Source organism: Apteryx mantelli, chromosome 1 (assembly GCF_036417845.1).
Source record: "Apteryx mantelli isolate bAptMan1 chromosome 1, bAptMan1.hap1, whole genome shotgun sequence".
NCBI classification, from domain to species: domain Eukaryota; kingdom Metazoa; phylum Chordata; class Aves; order Apterygiformes; family Apterygidae; genus Apteryx; species Apteryx mantelli.
The window spans coordinates 128,540,623-128,559,032 of NC_089978.1; the positions used below are offsets into that span (position 1 = coordinate 128,540,623).

Below are 18,410 nucleotides of genomic sequence, written 5' to 3' on the forward strand. Positions count from 1 at the left end.
CTATGAGCACTTGCCTGTATTGGCAAGGAGGTGCTAAGCTCCCTAGGTTTAGAGCAAGGCCTAGGAGATGCTGGGTAAAGGTGGAAATGGAGCCTCCACAGTGTGAGTGGAGGATCCCGAAGATCTCTCTAGCAGAGATTCTGAGGTGCTTTGAACATCCTATAAGTGAGGAACAAGCCTGGGCTATTTGCTTTCAGTGTTGCTGTAAAATGAAGCAGTTGGCTCAGGGGCTGCACCCATCACTCCATGCTGTAGTCATAAAAGGTCCTGGGAGCATCTTTATCCATACTGATGGCACTGCTTCCTTCAAGGTGTATCAAAAGTCTGGTAAGAACACGGGTAGCTGTGGATGCTAGGGGTTGTTCCTATAACTAGCTCTTCCATAGCTAAAATACAGGGACAAAATGGGGGAAATACTTCTTTTCTTTCTTTTTCCTACTGCATGTTGTCATGTGGCTGTTCTCCTTCCTGTACCCTGTTTCAAAGGACCTTAGATGAATGGTAATATGTATGTGCAGCCTACTAATTTTTCCAGTGACCCTCCTGTGAATCATTTGGTTCAGATATTCTAAAAGCTATTTATCAATCCCAATGCAATTATCTTTCTACCTCTCCTCTCCTGTTTCCCTTTCAGATGTTGGCAACACTCAACAGTTAGAGGACAAGGTATGCCTGTGTCTTCAGCTTCATGCACATGCAAATATAATCCTGCTGTGGTAGAAGGCCAGCTCAGGAGATGCAGGTTTCTAGGTGCTGAAAATTATCATGGTGCTTATATTTGTTGTGCTCTGGGTGAGCAGATGGCTGTGGGAGTGGCTCTGACCCCTGCAGTGTGGAAAATGAGATAAAACTCTAGAATCAAACTCAACTAAGACAATGGGACTGGGAAATAGTGTGCACAGAAGATGCTGCTGACTAGCCCACAGACTTTCTATCTTAAAAACAGATCACTTAAAGATGCTGAATAGGGTCATTTAACACCTTAAAGCAGTTTATTTGGGGAGTATTTCAGGCTAGCTGATGGGCAGCTAGCTGCCTTTGAGCTCCTCTCATCCTGAAAGAGGTGCTCAGTCACAAGGGGCACATGTGGCAGGGAAGTGAGAGCTCTGACGTTTTCCACAGCACTGTGCTGCACTGCTCTGAGACTGCTTCCCTGGCCTGTATCCACAGCTACTGGAGTACTTGGGAGTGGTAATCTATGAAGCCCTGGACTGGGGAATTGACAGCCAAGTGGAGCGAGAACTGAGTGAGCCCTTGGAGAAACTGCTCTCCCTCATGTTGAAACTGGACGATGAGGCGATGAAACTGGCAGTCACCCTGCAGGATGTTATCAAGGTTTCCTTCTTCCCACTTAGTAAATATAGCAGCTTTAGAGGAGTTGTTGGAGCAATGCTGTTAACGAATGGGCACAACAATTTCCAGTGAAAAGCTGGGTAGCTTAGAAGACATGTAGGGGAACATGTGGCTTTCCTATCAATCAGATGGGAAAGGAAAAACACCTTAAGTGCACTGAAGTTTTTATGGTAAAGAGTTAAGAAGGAAGACTGAGCGTGGCTCTCATACAGCTGTGTCTACAAAGTTCTTCTGTACATAGCCTTCTGTAGCTGTACTTTTGAGGTGTGGGCAGAGAAACTTTCATTAAGCCCTAGTTTTGAAAATGACTTGTCATAGCCCCAGTCCTAAACTGAGTCTTAGTGTCTAGACTACAAGATCACCTACAGGTCAAGATATATGTAACTGTTTCTAGGCACCATAACCTCCACAATATATATCTTATAGGTATGAAATCCTACCTTTGGAGGCTCTAGGTAGTGGAAAAAAGTTAATTGTTCAAAATATTCAGTTTCTGAAAGAGCTGGGAGTTGAATGTCACAACTCAAACTACTAGTTTGTTCTCAACTGTAATTTCAGTGTACCAGAAACTCCCCATGCCCCAGTCTCACCAGGGCGTAGGGTCGGGGGGGAGAAGACCAGGACAAGTGTCCCCACCTGCTGTGTTTTGTCATGCCTTGTCTGTATTGGAAGCTTCCCCTTCCAGGTACTTATTTAAAAGCAGACCTTACAGAGAACAAGATGTATAAAGTACACAGCTACTTACATTGCTGTACATACAGGATTGGATATCTTTCTTCTTTGTTCCTTTCCATCTACAATAGAACAAAAAAGAGGCAAAAGGGATGAGGAAAATGATTTTTAACCAAAGATTGAGAAAACTGAATCTTGCTTTCTTCCAGCCTACAACACTTTTCATTTCAAGGAGATATCTCTCTTAAATAGCTGCACTTTTTTCAGGTCTGTGAGGAGCGCTTGTCCAGGCCTTCTGAGGCTGCCAGCCATTACAAGGTGACCTGTAGGAGTCTTTTTACGGAATATATGGAACTTCAGAAGCTTCTGTCCATCATCCAGACTTCGAAAGAGGTATTTTGGCATCAACCCTTAGCACTATCCCTTCTGCCTCCACATGTTCACCTAGTTCTACAGTAATCTTTGCTTTGCACTAGAAATGTAACATATCACTGAAGGTCTATTTTCATAATATGAAAGGCTTCTGCCTGCACCAGATTAATTATAGCTTTTGAATGTTTGGGGGATTTTTGGCTTCTTGACTTTTCAGATTAATATTGATAACTTAGACTGGGTAGATGAGAAAGTACTGGACAAGCACAAGGTAATGATTACCCTGTATGCTCACTTTTTAGAGTCTGAGAAAAATGGACATGGAAAGCTTGCTGGAAAATCCCTTTCAGAAGAAGGAAAAATACTTGGTAAGGGATTTAATTCTTTCATTGTGGAGGAGTTTGGGGTTTTTTTGTCTACCCTGGCTCTCTGAGGCTTTCCCATGACTCCTTTATGAAAAATAGAGCTTAAGCACACACAAACAAAACTTCTTAGGCTGTTTAAGAGCTTAAGTAGTTAAAGACTTGTCTGTAAAACAAGCTGGGAAGTGAGCTTGAAGTTAAACTACTGTTAAATGTGTTTACCTCATGTGGACACTTATTCTGCACAAAGAGCCTCTTTGTGGTTCAACTTAAACCACTTCTAGAAGTGAAGTTGGAGGCGTTCTTTGTGGAGTAAGTGTCCACAAGTAGTTATTCAGGCTGTTTCCTCTGCTAAATGAGCTCCAAACTCTTGGCAGGAATTGATAACCTGCTAAAAGCAGTCTGCCCCTTTCTGCAGTTGAACTGACAGCTTCTGGAAAACTGTTCTGTTGGTAGCATTGAGGTGGACTAGCCCATGCTTATTATGTGGGCTCCATGATGGTTCAGGGCTGGAGGGGGCTAAAGACCAGTAGATCCACCTATCTTTGGCTGTGCAGCTCCAGCAGTCTGAACAAAGAAGTGAAGGAGGGGGAAGCTCCCACCTTCTGCTCACTGCCATTTCTTGTCCTTCCATTCTGTCCTTTCCTAGTTCCTGGACTGTGTTTGGGGCAGAGAAAGCAACTTATTCTATTCTCTCCATAGCCTTGCACAGTCAGGGCTCAATCAGAAACAAATAACACTTCTGGCTGGAGCTCTGCCCAGCATAAACAAATGTACTGTAGTCTGGAGTCTGTGGAGACAAACGGCAAGCCCCGAGAGACTTGTGGACTCACTCCCTTTGTCTAAATAGCACTTGCTTTGAAGCGTGCTCAAACTATTCGTATGAAAATGTTTGTGAAATGTGTGTTTGGGCATATTCTCAATTTTGTGATCTATTAAAATAAACTGGCAAGCTATCTCAAACCACAAACTCATCAACTGTTACAGCTTTTTTTCTGCAGGGAGTACATGAATAAATACATGGGCTTTGCTGTGTGGCCCGAAGGCCAGTGTATTTGGCCTCTCCTTCTTCAGGAGACATGAATTACAAAGGCAGGATGTCTGTTGAAAAATTCTCTGCCTCTAGTTTCCAAGTCCCTAAGTACCAGTTGATTTCATCGTTCTGACAAACTCTTGAGTTTAAAATAACCAGGATGCCAGCTTCACTGGGATCCCACAGACTAGAGCTGATGCCTTGAGTGGTGCCAAGCAGCTAGTGCTGTCTATGGACCACTTTTTCATATTGACTGCTATGAAACAGGCCTTCTGAAGCACAGGCCACAGCCTGATACTGTGCAGAGTTGTATCATTTCAGCAGAGTTTACCCATGTGTTGCAAGGCAATCTTCACCCTGAAGTCTAAGCACTGAGACCTCTTAGGAACACAACTGTCTTACCACTCATCTGTTGAACTGCATGCAATGGGCATGGAGTATTGTACAGGAGGCAGATGCTATTCCCTCTCTGTTCTTCTGTGCTTGAGTAGCATCTTATGTGGTAAGACACAGGTGTGGGAAGTTTATACTGAGTTTGGTAGTATGTGGGATGGCCCAAGTAGAGTAATTGCAGTGATTCAGTCGAGAGAGAAAGAAAAGTATAAGTGAAAATGACATCTCCTGTGCCTAAGAGATTATTTGGGTGTACAGAGGGCTCTGAAATGGCCAGCTGAAGGCCATCCTTGTCCTTAAAATAATGTAGCAGTATTACAGTACAGAAGTCTCTCTTCAGGTGGTATCTTTCAGAACAACTCTGTCACCATGTGAAATAAAACTTTAGAAAGTGCAGATGACTTGGGATAAATTAGTTCATAGCCATTTGTTCCAAGGCATCTACTATTGAATAATTTGTCCAGTTCTTTCTTCAGTTAGACTTTCAATTAAGGGATGTTTGTGTTCTCCTACAGAATAAATACGATAGTCCAGGAGATATGGCTAGTATTTGGCCACTTGTATGGCTGTTCTAGTTTTCTGGAGTTCAGCTGAACTGTCCCAAAGCCAGGCTAAAACAACCCAGCTAAACATCCTTCTCCATGAAGGCAGTCATCAATCAGAGCTTGCCTAAGGCTTTTCTGACATTATACCAAGATATCTGAAAGGGTTAGTGGAGAGAAGATGCTCCATACTGTAAGTGGAAAAGGGAGGGGAGTCTAAGTCAGAAGTTTAGTTCTGAGGCAGTTTTCTAAAATGTTTTGCTTCCCTTTCATTGTTTATAATACAATCACTTCTTCTTTCTTGGTTTGCCTTTAGGATCCAGGTAAGCTGTTAACTTGGCACTTCCATTACAATGTTGTCTAAACATGCTGATGAGTTTTTTTTGTTTTGTTTTTCTTGTTTGTTTCCATCTTTAACTCTTGTTGGGTTATCTTGTATGCCTGAGTATCCTGTGGAAACAGGTATTAATAGAGGAACAGGATGAACAGGTGTCAGAGTTATCAGCTTGTGTCTCCAGGCTGAAACTGCTGACATAGGCTGCTGGGAAGGTTAAAGTATGAGATCCTTTCCCCTTGCCTCCTTTCATCTGTGGGCCCTTCATCCCTTGGTTTCTAAAAGTTTTGGGGATTTTAGTAGTAAGACTTGATATTTCATTCCCAATATTTCCTGGGATACAATAATCTGAAAAACTCTGGCACCTGGAGTACTTGCAGGAACTTACTCAAGAAAGGGGATATTATTCAAGAAAAGGGATAGGTCTAGCTACCTGGTAACAGAAGCTGTATTTTGCTGAAGAACATTCATTAAGTTAATGACAAAGTTCAGGAATGAACCTGAGGAACCAGCTCCCAGATCCCTCACTGTAAATTGACAAAGAGAAGCAATTCTGTGTTCTGGTACTGCACATTTCCATCTGATCTGTAAATGAGTTGAAGGGGGTGTTAAGTATGCAATTCTGTATCTCTGAATGACTTCAGTTGTTAAATCTGCCCTATTAAATGGAGGGAGGGAATGCCACTCCATGCGATCTAGCCAGGTGTTTACTCAGCCCTCACTGGCTTCTCATAGGCAACCCTGTGGCCTGATGTCATCCGTGAACTGCAGAATGGCGTGAGGCTGCGCAAGGCCACTGAGCGACCTCAGCATCGTGCTCCTCCAAAAGAATATACCCGCTCCCCCTATGAATTGCTGGTGGATGATATTCAACACAAGAGGTACACCCTTCGGAAGGTGAGTGACTACAGTCAGTGGACAACTTTGAAACCAGCTGCTCTAACTACCTGGTTTCTAAACAGTATCTATTGAGACTTCTTTCTCAAAAGCCTGTCTTACAACTCTTCCTCAAAGGTACTTAAGTTCAGAAGTGTCTAAGGCTCCCTCTCAGCTACAGCTCAGTGTTAGATCATAATGTTTGTCCACCCAAGCACTTCATTTCCAGTAACTTTAATTCAGGGGTAGCCAAACTTTTAAGAAGCTGGATGCTAAATTTCATCCCCCTCCAGGGGTCAGCCACTCCCTCCCTTGGTGCAATTAAGCTGCCTTGCACAAAACAGCTCCATGAAACAGACCCTTGACTGCTTAGGCTTTCTACCTCAGATGCCATCTCCACAGGCTCCTTGAGCTGTGCAATGTCTGGCATCTCTTCCTAGTTTCCCTGCTTTCTCAGCTGATGTGGGATGTGTGCAAGTGTAAAAGCACTTTTCAGTGAGTGCTCTGCTCGGCCTCAGGCAGAGGCTCCTGCAGGAGTTTAGGCAGGGTAAGAAAAGCTGCATATCTTCCAGGGGCAGCTGTTGTGCTGACTCAAGTGGTAGGGGCTTCCAACACCAATGGTGAATATGCCCAGATATGGAGATGACTGAGCTCTGAAGGTTTGTAATGCTGTTCACTTGCTGTAGCTTGAGCTGGGAATGATGAGCAGATCCAAAACATTGGCATGAGACTTTGTGGCATTGGAGTGCTTTGCAAACAGGCTTTTTGGCAGAAGATGAGACAATTCTAATTATAATAAAGAGCTATATTTTTAAAAAGTGAAAACTTTGCATACCATGCTAGACATCAGCTTTTCTGCCTGTTGTCAGTGCTCCTAGAGTGCAGAGGATTAACAGCTTCAGCTGAGCCATGCACCTCTTTAAAATCCCAGCTCTTGCTCTTCCTGACTGTTGCTCCAGTCTTCAGGTAAGACTGACATTTCTCTGGAGACTGGTATCTTGTTCAATATATAAATGAATAGCAGTGGAAAGGAGTGGAAAAGAGACAGTACATCATAACTGGTTGTGCTCTTTGTAATGTACAATAGTATGACTGCACTGTGCAGTACAAAACCATAACTCAAGGTGGCAGGATGAACTGGCTCTTGATTTTTTTTTTTTTTTTTTTTTTTTTCCTGCTGTGGTCAACAAGCTGTAAGTCCAAAGAGATATAGCTAGAAATACTAGAAGAAAGTATGGAGTGCTGCTGATCAGGCCCCTGTTTGTGAAGGCTCTTAAACAAGGATTTCTCCATCTGCAAAGCTACTTTAAAGCTTCTAGTAATCAGTGGTCTAATTTGCAAATGAATGAAAGCATGCCAGAAGCTGTAGTGTTGTTCTACCTGCACTCCCATGTGTTCTCAAGCTGTACACACACGGAAAGCAAACAGCACAGCCTCAAAGTAAGTGATCAAGGCAGCTAAACTCATGCATGTACAGCTGCCTTTTTGGTCAGTGCTTCCCTCTGCAGCAAGTGCAGGTCTTGATGAGTGAGACAGTCCACTTCATGTGAGTACCTGCCCTGCAATCCTGTCCTGCTATTGTTCCTAGCTTATGTAGGGCCATAAGCCAGACTCTGGGTCTCTAGCTTATGCATACAGCTGCCTGCTGCTACAATTTTTGTTAACCCATTCAGCAGTTCTCCTCCCTGGAGCTGAGTTCTCATTAATAAATATGATGTGACCATGATGCTTATCAGGATCACTCCTGGCATTAAAATCTTTAAGTACAATATTTTTCAGCAGCTTCTCAGCTCTCTTAATGAGCTGCTGGGGCTGGAATGCTGTATGCTTCCTGTGCAAGCCCCAAACAGCTGTCTAGTGCTTCCGATTGCCTCTAGTTTGTGGCAAGCAAAGCTGTCTCTACTAAAAAATACTCTTGCAAGCAAACCTCATTTTTCTACACTTCCCTACTTAGTCTTGTTACGTCTTTTTCACCTCCCACATTCCCAGATCCTGACTTGTCATTCATTGTGCCACTGAATGGGAGGGTGGATGAGGAGTACAGAAAGAACTTAACTTCTTAAGCATCATTTCTATTCTTTCAGGTGATCATTGAGCAAAAATGCAAGAGCTCCAAAGCTGATGCAACTGCTTCCATGCCTCACCTAAAACCGGTAAGTAACCTGGTGCTGCACCTAATGATGGCAAAACAAAATGATTCTAGAGCTGGCAGAATGTTTTCTAGGAATATGGAGCTAATGTCCTAGCTACTGGATTGGATTTGGAAGAGGGATATATTAACCATACTTAAATTTTGAGCAGACCCCAGAAAGTCTGTTTTCTGCTAAGACATGGGGCTAGGAAAACAGGAGGTGACAAATCTTCAGAGGAGAAAGATGATCAGTCTCCCTGCTTCCTTTGCTGCTTCTTCCATTTGGAATACTTTGTGGTCCTGAAATATTCCTAGACTTCTTGATCCAACTTAGTTTCAAATCTGACGGTGGCTAATATTCCACAGCAAACACATTGTCTAAAGTTTCTCTCATGTGCCACAAAAACTTAGAAACAAGATGTGGAAAGCACAAGTGAAGAGAGTATGTGCGCAACAGTGTCCTCCCAACTGTGAGACACTTGTAAAACTGCTGTTGCCAAAAGTGTAGTTCAGTCACCACTGGTCTCCTCACTCTGTTCGCTGGCTCTTCCCAGTACTATGCTCTGCCTGCAGGTGCTGGAGAGGAAGCTGAAAGAGTGCATGCCGCAGGAGCCCATCTGGCATGAACAGCTCATGGCAGAAATAAAGCAACCACAGAAGCTTTGGCCATCAACAGCAAGGGAAAATGGGAGCAGGCCCAAAGGTACCTGTTGGGCTCCACCTGCTACAAAGTGACTTGCTGCACATGTGTGAATTCAGTGTTGGCTAAAAATAACGGGCTGCCTTGGAAATGAAAGCCCACCTTTCTTCCTCCTTAGCATGTATAATGCAAGGGAGGTGGGAATGCAAATTTTGTGTTGACACAGGTGGTATGGCATAAGAATACTTTTCTAGAAAATCAGCTTCTGGCTTATTAAGACTCAAAGGTGTTTCAACTTATGCTTTTTTAGGGGGTTCAAATTTATCCGTTAGCTGCACTGGGTGGCCCCAAATCTACTGAAATGGACCATTAAAAAGCCAAATGAATGTCCAGCATAACTGTCCACTAAGTAAGAAAACAGGATTTGGGCCATCACCTAAAACAGAAAGATGATGTAACTGCTAGGACAAAACGTAGACAAATCTTAAATTCTGATGTGTGGGTTTTAATGTTCATCAGTTCCTTGTCACAACAAAATACCTTACTGTGTCTGTGTTTTCCCCCTCAGAAATGCCTGTGTCACCAAATATTGCCTTGAAATCTCCAAGAAATAGTATCTTAACTCTTCAAAATGTCAGTACAGAGTTTAAAATTGTCAACACTATAACACAGCAGCTAGGACCAGGAGTTCAGGTAAGGCTTTAAAGGAAATGACTCTGGAGAGGCACAGTTAATCTAGGCACTGGATCTGTGTACACACGCATCCTGGAACATCAAGTTCAAATCTTAGTGTGGGCAGTCTTGTCCCTCAAAAAACAAACATGATACTATTGGGTTCACTAAAGTTCTTTCCTTTACAGAAGCTCACACCATATGTAAACGCCTCTTTTTGTGGTGTAGCTGGAGCCTATAAAACCAAGGTCAGCTCTGGTCTCTCAAACTAGATCCTGCAGCAATCTTCATATGCACAGGAGTTTGGCCAATATGGGCCAAAACTACTCCTGCTCCTACCTCGCTGTATTATGCAGTGAGGCATTTGATACTAGATGTATTTGCATTTCACATGCTGTTTGAGTGTATGTGGAATGGGACTTAATGACTTGTTTTTAGGGAGCACCTTTACTAGTGTATTTCCACTGTTCTGCCTGTGGAACAACTAAGAGAGCACCATTCTTCAGTAAACTGGGATATGTAGTGTTTGGGTTCTTTTCATGATCAATCCATGGAGTTAAAGCTTGACTGCTTGGTGTCTGGGATTCAGTCTAAGCATAGTCAGAATTTCTGTGGAACAGAACTTAAGCCCTAACAGATCATGTCTAGCACAGATGCTCTGGCATACAAACAGGACTCTGTTTTCTGTAAACATTTCTGTCTGAAATGCAATCGCTTAACTGCGGAAAACGGATATGAATTTCTAAAAGCACAAATCTTAGCTATATTTGCACAGGTCAGTGCTACTTGTAGGAATGTTCAGTATTTGAGAATCATGTGGTGTATTACTGCTAAATTAGAGGGACCTTTTTTGTGGAGACTGTAATAGGATCAAATTTGGATTTCCACTTTTCTAGAGAAGCTAAAAAGGATTTGGGCCATCACCTAAAACAGAAAGATTATGTAACTGCTAGGACAAAACGTAGCCAAATCTTAAATTCTGATGTGTGGGGTTTAATGTTCATCAGTTCCTTGTCACAACAAAATACCTTACTGTGTCTGTGTTTTCCCCCTCAGAAATGCCTGTCTCACCCAGACACAGCACTGGGTTTGAGATGGGTTAGCGGGGCACAGTCTCTTGAACTGTTCTCTAGAGTTGCTGCATGTGAGCTCAAGCCAAGAAAATGTTTCCAATGTGCTCTGAGAGCTGTAAAGGAAGATTCTAGTGTAGTTGGTTCCTGAACAGTTGAAACTTCGGGATAATATCTGCATCGTACTTGAGTGAGAGAGATAACACATGAAGTTGGACTGGTGTGGCTTCCTTGTCAGGAGAACTAACTTGCCTTTTGGAATACGAAGTACCTAAATGTACCACATGGCTTCTCTCTCCCCTCCACTTTTGGCTGAGTCTGGATAGTTCCTGGACAGTGCTGGGTATCCTGGGTCTTGTTTAGCAGTGGTGGTTCTGAGAAGTGGGCTTGGCATTGGCATCTCTTGTATGCAGCTTAAGAACGTTTTGTCCTTTGGCCTACAGGAAACAACTCCCAAGCTGCCTTCCAGCACCCAGCTTGCCTCAACCAGGTCATCAGTAATGACCTGCAATAGCACAGGTCAGTGTCCTTCTAGGTGCACATCCAAATCAGGTGGTGACAAAGCACAGTGGCCTGCTGGGTTCCCACAGCCTTAGGCTGGACTCATTGTACACCTCTCTAATCACTGAAAGACACTTGCCATGAGAAGCTAAAGCACTGAGTAATTAGTTTGGGGAAGTGCCCTTAGAAAGCCATTCTTCTGCAGCTGACTGAAGCTGCAGGAGTTACATAGGCTTCAAAATGATGATAGTATGTCCCCAAAGGCATAATTGGAATTCATAGCAAAAGCTAAATGAGTCTCTTGAATTTTCAAGCAGGAAAGGCACCACTTGATTTTATTAAACTACATGGTGCTAATTAAGACTCATCACTGCCTACTGACAAGCATAATTACTGTAACTTCTGCTTTTTGTGATCAGGGCTCATGGGGGTGAAGGAGGCATAAGCCTTGCTACATTCAGAAGGCACTGTAATGCTCTTGAGTGTTCAGTGTTTGGGGTGGAAATCTGGAAGCTGCCAGTTCATTTTCTGCACTCTAAAATTCTCCTTTCCTATCCAGGTCTCTCTGCAGATTGTACATGTGCTCCCATACGTGGACCCATGCTAGGAGACATTAAACCTATCAGTTTCCTGAGCTCTAGCCAACAGGAGCTGCCTCCTTACAGAGGAAGGTCCAGATCTTTAGAGAGTGCCCTTCAGAGCACGGAACTTGTAAGTTTTGCACATGAGCTGGCAAGCCCAGTCTGATACAGTTGGAAATGACTACATTGTCTAGACCATACTGTATGTTGGTCTTAATTTGAGGTGTTATTGTCTCCTTGGAGACAGTTTAGACAAGGTTGGGTGCTGTAGTGTCCTTGTGGAGATTTCTTTTATTCCAGTTTGAATGACATAAAATAAAAGTTGTTGCCCATGCAAGGAGAAAAATACAACTACATTACTTGAAAGTGTCTGTCAGGGCTTGCTCAAGCAGACTGTAGTGTCTCTTGGTGCAATGGGACTGTCCTGCTTTCCCCATCTCCCCATGTTCCGTCTAGACTGATATATTCACAAGCATCCTTTAAACTGCAGTAAAGTGTTAATGAAACAAATGATGGACAAAATGCAGACACTACAGCATCAGTGACTAAGTGTATGCAATACAGAAGTCATTACCATTGTAGAAGCACTGCTGGGTTTGTGCACCCCTGTGACATCTTCTGAATCATGGCCTAGCCCTGCTCTGCCCTGATGGGGTGTGCTGTGCCCTTGCCTCCTTCCTTCTTTCTGTATGCCTCCCCGCAACCCCCTAAACTTTACCATAACTCTGTGTGACCTCTTTATTCAGCAGTGTGGTAGGGATGCAGGTGTGGGATGGGCTCCCCACCTGAATAAAAGCACTGTTTTCTTCTCTGCCTTTCATGTGGGGCTAGTGGGTCCTGGGAAAGAGAAGGTAAGACAGCTCTGTGCCATGGGAAGGGATCCTGTGCCTAGGTGAGTAGGGGTCAGTATGCTACCTGTGCTGTGGTCTGTACCAAAGGGTAGGATTCCCCAGGGAGAGGTTCTGGAGATGGGGATTAGCCTTGGAGGGGACCAAGGGACCTGTTTCCCTAATGAGACTTCAGGAAGCTGCTTGAATTCTTGTCTAAAAGCTTGAATACCATAGCAGTATTCCTGTAGTAGTTTCTCTGGTAGTATTGTGAAAGTCAGCTGATATTGCCCATCACCAGCAGAATCAAGCTTTGGGAAGAAATGCTCTTGAGCTTCTTGGGACCCAGTTTCGAGGATGACCTCCTCAAATGTCTGCTTCCTTCAGCTTTCTCTGATGCTTAACTTCTGTTGTTGCCTAGGACTGTCCCTTCCCTACCAAATGGCCATCACCAACGATTGCTGAGCTGATTGGAACCAGATATGCAATGATGGTGCTGGAGGGAGAAGGTTCTCCCCAAAGAGGTGGTGATGGTGTCTTTCCAAGAGCCAAGGTATGTTTCCTCTCCTTGTCTTTGTGCTGTCCTTGCCTTTTCAAAAGCTGGCTGGCTTCATGTCCCTCAGTGCCCAATTGCTGAAGATGTTCTCTGACTTACTATATCCTGTTCATACAGCTGATCTGAGTCTGACCCTAGGCTGTTTAAAATCTTAACACTTGTGCTGTGATGGCTACTAATCAAGCTTAAGTTGCTGTGTAAGCTGCCTAGGAAGCTACTCAGCCTTCTATTCTTCTCAGCGTTTGCTTGATGCTTCCTGTCTGTTGTTTCCAACCTAGCAGAGCAGTCTGCCATTCCTGTTGGCTAGCTCTGAAATCACAAAATAATTAATTGTGATTTGGTACTGCTATACAGTGAAGCAAAGGTTCTTAGCTCAGACTCCCACAGCTGACTTGTGCTGTCTCAAACCTCCTTGCTCAGTGATGGATACAAAGGTCCAGGGTGGGTAGGGGCAGAGAAGGACTTGCAGCACAGGACACCCAGCTGTCTACTCCACTTAATTGCTTGCTCATTCACTAAGTCTGCCCTGGGTTGTTCCAACCAACCCCCCTAGAGCAAATGTTTTGAGTGCAAGTCCTGTGCAGCACAGATGTGAGGATGTCCATGCTGCTTGGTTTTGGGGGTCAGCCTCTTGCCCTCATTTACTTAGCAGTATAGACAGAGCCAAAGGGTTCCTGCTAACACCACTAGGCTACTCCCACAATCTCTCACTCTGGTGTTCCTGAGACTGAATTCTTGCTTTCTTCTCACTGTAGTTGCCAGCCCTGCTTTAACTTGCCTTTTCTCTGCCTCTTCTAAAATGGCTGTTTTGCCCCCTTTGTGCTCTCACTGCTGAAGTTTTTTTAGCTTGCTCAAGCTCCAGTTCTCAAGATAATATCACTTCTGACTGCCAGCTGTGTATGAGTGTGGTTTTTTATAAAGTTCAAGCAACTCATCAGCTTCCTTAATGACTCATTTTTTGCTTCAGGACTGGATTCAGATTTGCCCTGAGTTAATCTCTTTGGGATTGCTGCAGTCTACCTCAAAGAATGTCTCTTTTCTTCCCTCTCTCTTAACTAGCTACTGTTACACTCTTACACAATACAACTATTGTTTCTTCAAGAGCCTTTTTCTAAACTCCTGTTGTCTGGCAGCTGCCCCAAACCTCTGCATCATAAAAACATAGGCTTACAAATAAGACTCTTGCTTTTTTAGCTTTTAATACCTGTGTCTCTGCTATCCTTCATCGGATCTCTGTTATTGTATGTGGATTATATATGGAAAGCTCTTTGGCAGGCAGCGGATACTGTTGGTACAAAGATATTTCCCATTGACATTCACTAGTAACTCTCCTTTCCACAGATCTGTTTCAGCTGCCATAAGCAGATGTTCCTTAAGTGGCCTTACAGCTGTTATCTCTGCAGCAGGTGAGATGGTGCAAAAGGACTGAATGAGGAGGAAGAAAAAGTGAAAGAACTGTACTGAAAATACTGAGTATTCAAACAGTTGTAATGTTTGGATAGGAACAGGTTGTTTGCCTTACTATCCAAGCCAGGCTGATGTGTCTACAACTACAGATGATATAGAAAAACCTGCCTTTAAAGTGGAACCTTAGTTTTAACTCTTAGGATTAAACTAACAGTAACCAAATTTACCAGCAAGTACTATACCCAGTTCATCTCAGAGATCACTCTCTGCTGCAGAAAGCCATTTTGCTATAAAGGTTGGATTTAACTTCAGTCAAGGGCTGGAGGACATTCTGGGAAAGGGTCTTCACCAAAATCTGTTCAGGACTGGGAAAGTGAATTGCAGACTCTAACTGGGAAAGGAGTTGGATGTATTTGTATCCGCTTACTTGTGAGAGGGTTTCTGTTTGTGGGGGAGGAAAAGAGGAACTTAAGGCTAGTTCAGGCTTACTTAAATCTACTTATAGCAGCAGTGAGGCACTGAATTGATTAGAAACAAGTAAACAATCCCTGGAGATTAGTAACTGTGTGGTAGTAGTACTGGGTAAAGAGTAATGGGCACTTACAGGTAAAGCCTTCAACTTATGGATGCTGACACACTTCAGATGATTTAAAATAGCATAAATAGGAGTGCTAGCAAAATAAGCAAGTTTAGAACTTTCCTGTTTACTTTGCCATTAAGTGATTGTGCCATAATCACAAACGAAGATTTATTTGGGAAAGTCACCCTTAGCTGCAGCATTTGTATCTGCTGAGCTTTACTCAAATGATAATGCTGGGAATTTCTTTCTTAGTGTCGTCTGCTGTGACTGCTGCATCAAGGCAAGTCTAGTCTTTACAACAGCATATGGAATTTTTGTTTTCTTTTTCCCCTGCACTTCCCCTAGTCATGGGAAACTATCCTTCATCCCACTGATACCTCATATCTACCCTGTAGCTTGTTTCTGAGAAAATGGAAGAAACAATTTTGAGTTGCAAAAGCAGCCAGGATGCACAAACTCTAAAAGAATTAGATAAGGAACCAAACCACAGACATCTCTTGTCATACTCAGCAACAACAACTCTGGTTCCTCCTTCTTTTGTCCTGTATGAAGTGGTTGGGATTACTCTGTGCTCTATTTATACAGGGGTCAAAGTTTACTGCAATAACGTCCATCTTCTAAGTGCACTAATAAATCAATTGTGCGTGATGCAAATTTTCCTGCTAAGAAGGAGGTTTCGTTTCACCAAGAAAACTCAGGTGACCTGTGTTATGATTCTAGATGTCCATGCCCTTCAGAATGTGTGTACATCTTCCACTTAGCTTCTTAAAACTTCTGAGACTCTCCAAAGAGGAGGATCCATCTACTCAAGAGCAGAAGAGCTCAGAGCTGCTGCATGAATTAGAGCACTGGGAGTGTTCTAGGTAAGTTGGGACAGCTATGCTCTGCTTTTCCTTTGAAAGGTGTTACCAGTTACTTGTACATGCAAGTCAGCAAACATGCTGACAACCGTAGCATCTGGTCCTGTGCTGGTGAACTGAATGTTATGCTGAATGATCAATCTAGCCACTAGTCTAACTGATCTACAGTTCTTGGAAAGTATTGTGGGTTTTAGATGACCAACAAGGAGTTGAGTAGATGCTCTGAAGTCCATTTTGCCTCTTAGCTATCAAATTTCCAGCACTGGTTTAGAGTTCCCCATATTAGCCTGGACTTGCAAGGTTCCTGGTGACAGCTTCATTTGTGTGGGAATTTCCAGAGTCCTTTATATTCTATCTACCACTGCTGGGCATCTTTCACTACAGCCCAGGGGTAGCCTCTTCATACCTAGAACTAAACATGTGCTAATCATCTCAGATATAACTGACCAAAAAGTAATCCACAAATGGTTTCTCAGTCCTCCTACATACAAAACAGATGCATGTTTTCTTTTTTGTCCCCGGAAGGGGAACTATTTCAAAATGAGCTGTTGACTGCTCTGGGTGGAAAAGACAGTCCTTGTGAATATAAATACTATATATAGAACTGGAAACTGTCTCAGGTCTATTCTTTTCAAATCAAAGTCTCATGTTGTACTAGAAGAACAGGTATCTTTTCTCTCTGAAACCATTCTTTTATGTAACCAAAATAAAGCCACAGCAACTTCTGGTTCGAAGTATCTGACTTCAGTTGCTAAAAATCGGGGCAGTGTTCACTACTGATGTTAACACTGTGTGGGCAGTGGTTTGGTCTGACTCATAATGCAGACACTGTGGAAGAGGTCTGACTGATTGCATTGTTGCTATGCTTTAAGGTGGCAAAAAGCCTAACACTTGTATGGTTATAGGGACTCTGCCCACAACCCCAGAACAGCCACAAATATCTATTAGACTGTTAGCTGAAGTAGTGATGGTCAACAGAGAGGGTGTCAGTAAATGAAGCTGTTCTGGTGCTTAGTAGCTTCCCCAAATGGAAGCAAGTGCTCCATTAAATTCATACATTTAACTAAATCACTCAGCAGTGTTGGACCAGACTTAGAAAAAAGGTGGAAGAGCACTGTACCTTCTAACTGCACCCTGGGTCAGCTTTCCTGCTTTTTTTTTTTTCTTTTTTTTCCCCCCTCCTGTTTCAGTGTGCCTGTCATGTTGGAACCCCATTGCCTAGCACAGCCTCTGTGCTGTTACCCAGGCACTATGGCAGACTGGCTCTCTGTGGACATCTGTACTCAATGCGAACAGTATCTGTTGAACATGGCTTCCGGTCAACAGCAGAGCATCTCTCTTGGGAGAATTTTCAGGTCTTGGACCAAACTGGAATGAATGACTCTACTGTATATGTCTCCTGTCACTTGTGTTCTGTACCTGAAGTAAATGGAACAGCTTTATGCACATGCTGACATAAAGGCCTGAATAAAAGACCTCCCTGCTGGTTTTTCTAAGCAAGAAGCACAGTTAATATTTGTACTGTAAAGTATTATAAAACATTGTGGCTTTTAGAACTGTTTTAATTTTTATGTGTTTTGGGGGAAAATAAATGTTGAAGCACTATTATGCCTCTAGCATTTCCTCTTTTGTACCTGCAGTTGTCATGGTTATGTGGCTCTGTTTGTATTCATTGCTAAGCAGACTTTGCCCTGTCATCAGTATAGGGAATCTCCTAACCAAAAAGCTCTGTTCCTGAGAGGTTTTGAAAGTGGAGCTCTCAGTTGTGTGATCACAGCACTGCATTCCTGCAAGCACCTCTTCTTCCCTGATAACTCACTACAAGTCACTTGAACTCACTGGTATGATGCATATAAAATTGTAGTGATGGCTGTTGGACAGTCTGCTTGCTTAGGAAGCTAACTTTGATTTTGTGTGTGCTCTACCTATGCTTTGCCAGCAGAGCTCTCCACCTCACTTAAGTAGCTAGTATCTCAACCCCATCATCACCTGAAGGGATGGCTGTTCTCTAGATAATCTTATGTTTTGTTCTGGCTTTAAGCTTTGTGCTAAGGTAAATTAGACTATTAGAACATGTGTGATGTACTGGAAAATAAAGAGCATTTTGGTAAATTCTTTGTGTGGTTAAAACTAGAAATGAGATATTTGATAGGCTGCTTCTCCCCAGGAGTTGCCTGTATGGAAGGGGTGGAGGTAAGCTGGTTTGTGTTTTCCCTAGGGTTCTCCCTGTGTGGTTTGCAGGGCCTGGACAGACAGTATTGAAGGATACAATGGACTCATAGCTGGAATAAGTCATACTGAACAAAACGCCTGGGAAGGGGAAGTGAAGGGCTAGTTTCTCTAGACAGTAGAGAAGAGATGGTTAAGCTGAGCTCAAGGTCTGTCTCCACCCTGCCAGTGGGATTTGCCAGAAGGGTCAATACCTCCACCTGACTTGTGCTGGCCTAACTCTACTTGCCTCTAAACTGCTTGTCTGCAAGATGAAGCCTACGTGCAGGTTTAAGCAAGCTCTGCAAGTAAATGAATGTGGGGAAGCTGGAGCTGTGCTTCCTTTTGGAGCAAGTTCAAGTATTCCTTTTCCTTCAGTCAATTAGGAGGGGTGCAGCCTGCCTGCCCAGGTCCTCCACTGCATGTGCTAATAGCTGGTG

The 18,410-nt window shown here is 43.3% G+C and overlaps 1 pseudogene; it reads left to right on the forward strand.

The window, feature by feature from the left end:
- Positions 1-86: 86 nt before the first annotated feature.
- LOC106490619 (protein spire homolog 1-like) lies at positions 87-17,367 on the forward strand (annotated as a pseudogene).
- The last annotated feature ends 1,043 nt before the right edge of the window (positions 17,368-18,410 follow it).